The sequence below is a fragment of the Triticum aestivum genome, chromosome 1B (genome assembly GCF_018294505.1).
Source record: "Triticum aestivum cultivar Chinese Spring chromosome 1B, IWGSC CS RefSeq v2.1, whole genome shotgun sequence".
Classification (NCBI taxonomy): Eukaryota; Viridiplantae; Streptophyta; class Magnoliopsida; order Poales; family Poaceae; genus Triticum; species Triticum aestivum.
In genome coordinates, this window is record NC_057795.1 from 102,185,010 (window position 1) to 102,190,323 (window position 5,314).

Genomic DNA, 5,314 nt, shown 5'->3' on the forward strand with positions numbered 1-5,314 from the left:
AATGCGCCCAGAGTAATATACAACAAGACCACCTGGCACGTTCCGAGCACGCGTAGCAGTGCGGCCCCGACCCCAGCCCCTGTAAAACGTCAAGACAGATCCTTCGTGTACACCATTACGCTCTGAAGATACCATGGGCATGGGGAGAGGGGCGCGACCACGATAGGCCCAGACTGCGGCTCAACCACACCAGGGGCTCTCAAGTGTGTCGTTCTTTTTTTTCTTTTCCTTTTTTTTACCCACAGGACTCCGTTCGTCAAAGGCCCTGTCCGGCAGCAGATCTGCCGAAATCACGATGCAACAGCCAGGGAAGGATAAAGGCTACAACGAATATCCAGGTGGTCTCCATTATGAGCATTTAATCCGTTTTACGCACCATTCCGTAGCCTACCCTTGGAGGGGGACATGTTTAATAGTCCCATCCCTTGCTTATCGCACCATTTGTATCGTTCTGCACTTACAACATTTTTTCTTGAATAAGTAATGCAGCACCTTTTTGCTTCAAATTGCATTTCTCTTTTTATACATATGTTCATTTGTGACATGTCGCATCCGTATGTTTTGGTACGGCTAAATACACCAGGGGCTTATGTTTCCCGCATCATGGTGTGATAAGTCCGAACACTTTCACAAGTGCGGCACCCCGAACTTATAGCATTATATGCATCAGCTCCGAATCATGTCTTGGGTCAATAGTTGGGTTTGCCCGGCTCCCATGTTTTGGTACCTTATGTTCCGTTGTATCGGCTAAGGTAGCACTGGGAGAACCACTGCAATTGCGCCCCAGTTGAGCTGGGTTAACGCCTCAGTGGAGAAAGCTAAAACTGACCGTCATGATGAGGCGAGAGCTGGTCGCTGTTCGAGAGGTTTTTTGCGAGTCCCTAAAGACTTATGCCGCTTAGAGCGAGGAGCCGGTCTTTGTCCAGCCCAGGCGTGGATAGCGCCCCAAATTCGGCCTTCCGAAGACTAGGGGCTTCGCCGAAATTTAAAATTATAGAATTCTATGGCTAAGTGAGAGTGTTCAAGCATTATAAGTACGTTTGCCTTGTTCGTTGTGTTGAGCGCCTCCCTAGATGGACCCAAATATGGGAACAAGAGTGCTCAAATTTATCCCGAACACCCCAGCACTCGTGGCATGGGGGCTGAAGCCGACGACTTACCATCTCTCAGATTTGACAAACAGCCGCACAGAAGGTAATATTTTAAATTAAAATGCGTTGCTTAGCGCAAATGAACTAAGTTTTGAGTGCACAGGATAACAAAATGTGAGTCTACTCAAATATTACATATTTGGAGCACTCACCCACAATAGTGCGGGCGCCCTTCAACACACTCTTATAATACATCTCGGGCGTGCGATGCTCCTTTCCCTCCGGTGGTGGGTCCGTCACGAGCTTCTAGGCATCCATCTTGCCCCAGTGCACCTTTGCGCGGGCAAGGGCCCGACGGGCACCTTCAATACAGGCGGAGTGCTTGATGACTTCAACCCACGGGCACGCATCCACCAGCCGCCGCACCAGGCCGAAGTAGCTCCCAGGCATGGCCTCCTTAGGCCACAGCCGAACTATGAGGCCCTTCATGGCCTGTTCGGCCGCCTTGTGGAGCTTGACCAGCTGCTTCAGCTGGTCGCTAAGGGGCACCGGATGTCTGGCCTCAGCATACTGAGACCAGAAGACCTTCTCCGTCGAGCTCCCCTCCTCAGCCCGGTAGAACGCGGCAGCATCGGACACGCTGCGAGGAAGATCTGCGAACCCTCCTGGAGAGCTCCGAATTCGGGTAAGTAACAGGTAATTAACACTCACATGCTTACTTTGCATGAAAAATGCCTTACCCGCTGCTATTTTCTTCAACGCCTCGATTTCCTGGAGGGCCTTGTAGGCTTCGGCCTTAGCGGCTTTGGTACTCTCAAGAGCCATTGCAAGCTCAGACTCTCGAGTATTCGAGTCATGCTCCAAGCTCTCATGTTTTTTCACGAGATCCTGGAGCTCTTGCTGCACCTCCGCCACCCGCGCCTCCTGCTTCTCTCGCTCGGTGCGCTCCGCGGCCGCATCGCGTTCGGCCGCGGCCACCGCCTCTTTCAGGGTCGCCACCTCGTTTGTGGCCCCTGCAATACCCACGTTATCCTTGTCATTCTTTTTGCAACCAAAATCCTTTTCTGTAAGGTACAATTTTAATAAGGTGTTACTCACCTTCCTTGTCCTCGAGCTGCTTGTTGGCATGGCCGAGCTTGTTCTCGGACCGCTCAAGGTTTTCCTTCAAAGTATTGACCTCCGCAGTCAGTGCGGCAGAGGTCAGCAGCGCAGCCTGCAATACCATATCGACATATTTTTTACGACTCCTGCGTATGTCTTCTTAGATCCTCAGTCCGGCTTTCCTTTCCGAACACTGAACTGAGCATCAGGGGCTACTGTCTATGCGGTACTATTTTACATATCTCAAAATTCTTACCACAAAGCCTGTTAGAAGGCTGCTGCAGGCTTCGGTCAGCCCGCTCTTGGCGAGCTGCACCTTCTGAATCACCGCACGCATAATAGTGCAGTGTTCCTCTTCAATGGAGGCGCCATTGAGCGCCTCCAGCAAGTTATCCGGCGCCTCCGGTTGGACAGAGGCTGCCGGTGTCACGGTCTTGCCCTTCTTACGAAGGGGCCGCCTGCCGGACTCCGGAGCCACTATGGGATCCGGAGCCGAGTCCGGTGCAAAGTCCGAGAGGTTGTCCTGTGACACCTCCGGGGCCTCCTCCTCCTGGCGGGTCCCTTCCCGGGATCCCACCTCGGCATCGTCCGTGTCACGGGGGGTGGAGGCGGTCGGAAGAGAATCCATATCCGACGCGCCTAAGGACCCGCTCGACGAAGCGGGAAGATCGTCCTTGGGTGGACTGTAGGGTTGTATGCGGCATTAGAAAGACAATGTGTGGCAAAAAAGAAAAACCATGAAGTTATTCGGGAGTCCAGATACTTACGATCTCGCCGGAGGCTTGGCCCTTGGAGGCCAGTCCTCGTCGTCGTCACTGGCGTTCGCAGAGCAGTCCGGGGAACGAGTTTTTCCCTTCTTGGACCCTTCGGCCTCCCCCATAGGGGAAGCCTTCCTTTTCTTCCCTTCCCCCGCTGGGGAGAGGCTTTCTTCTCCTCCTCCTCACCCTTGTGGGAGGAGTCGGCCTCGGAGTCATCGTCCGATAACACCTAAAAATGGGAACTCTTTCGAGTACCCGTGGCCTTCTTCTTGGCCTTCTTCTCCGGCACCACATGGGGTGCCGGAGCCAGCAGCCCCGTCAAGCGGGCGTTTAGATCCCGCATAGAGTCAAACTATGGAAAACAAGCATCCCGTAAAGGACAAAATCACTTACCTCGTCAGCTGGACGCTGCGAGCTGAATCCGCGATCTTCGGTAGCGGATGCGGGAGCCTCGGCGCCCTTGAACAGCACCTTCCAGACATCTTCGTACGTAGTGTCGAAGAGCCCGCTCAAAGTCTGGTGCTGCACCGGATCAAACTCCCACATGTTGAAGCCCCGTCGTTGGCACGGGAGAATCTGGCGGATGAGCATGACCTGGACTATGTTGACAAGCTTGAGATTCTTGTCCACTAGCTTTTGGACGCAAGCTTGGAGTCCGGTCAGCTCCTCCGAATCACCCCATGACCGGCCGCTCTCTTTCCAGGAGGTGAGTCGTGTGGGGATGCCGGATCTGAATTCGGGGGCCGCCGCCCATTCGGGGTCACGCGGCTCGGTGATATAGAACCACCCCAATTGCCACCCCTTGATGTTTTCCACGAAAGTGCCCTCAAGCCAAGTAACGTGGGACATCCTGCCCACCATGGCGCCTCCGCACTCCGCTTGGCTGCCCTTGACAACCTTCGGCTTGACACTGAAGGTCTTGAGCCACAAGCCGAAGTGGGGCTGGATGCAGAGGAAGGCCTCACACACGACGATAAACGCCGAGATGTTGAGGATGAAATTCGGGGCCAAATCATGGAAATCCAGGCCGTAGTAGAACATGAGCCCCCGGACAAAGGGATGGAGTGGGAAGCCCAGTCCGCGGAGGAAATGGGGAAGGAATACTACCCTCTCATGGGGCTTGGGGCTGGGGATGAGCTCTCCCTCGTTGGGGAGCCGGTGCGCGATGTCGCTGGACATGTATCCGGTGCTGCGCAGCTTCTGGATCTGCCCCTCCGTGACGGAGGAGGCCATCCACTTGCCTCCCGCTCCGGACATGGTTGGAGAAGGTTGAGGTGAGATGTGCGGCCTTGGGCGCTGGAGCTCGAGTTTGCGGAGATGGATAAGCCAAGGAGGAAGAAGGCGCGGGTAAAAGGGTTGGATCTTTATCCCCTTATATGGGCGGACGGAAAAATGCGTCCCGCCGGCCTGATAAAACTCACTTATCTCCCAAGCGCCGCAATCAATGGCGCGGTTGGGTTACCCACGTCCGTATTGATGGGAATCTCGGAATAAGGGGAACACGATCTCTGCTTTGACAAGACGTGCCAAGGAAACCGCTTCGCTAAACGCACTGAGGTGGTACAATAAAAACAATTCTAGTAAAAGCTTGGTAGTGGTGTGACCTCACACCATCAAATACGTCAGCAGATTGGACTTGTGTAAATATTATTCTCTCTACGGTGGTATGTGGAAATTATTTTTGCAGAGCCGGACACTATCCTGGTGTTCACAATCTTCTATAAATTATTCAGAGGAAGAACCCGCCTTGCAATGCCGAAGACAATATGCGCGCCGGACTCGTCATCATTGAAGCCTGGTTCAGGGGCTACTGAGGGAGTCCCGGACTAGGGGGTGTCCGGATAGCCGAACTATCATCATCGGCCGGACTCCAAGACTATGAAGATACAAGATTGAAGACTTCGTCCTGTGTCCGGATGGGACTTTCCTTGGCGTGGAAGGCAAGCTTGGTGATACGGATATGTAGATCTCCTACCCTTGTAACCGACTCTGTGTAACCCTAGCCCTCTCCGCTGTCTATATAAACCGGATGGCTTTAGTCCGTAGGACGAACAACAATCATACCATAAGCTAGCTTCTAGGGTTTAGCCTCCTTGATCTCGTGGTAGATCTACTCTTGTAACACACATCATCAATATTAATCAAGCAGGACGTAGGGTTTTACCTCCATCAAGAGGGCCCGAACCTGGGTTTTACCATCATCAATATTAAAACATCGTGTCCCTCGTCTCCTGTTACCATCCGCCTAGACGCACAGTTCGGGACCCCCTACCCGAGATCCGCCGGTTTTGACACCGACAACCTCCGCAAGGACCACCCACACCTTTTTGCTGACCAATCCGACTCTCGAGGGCGAGATTCATC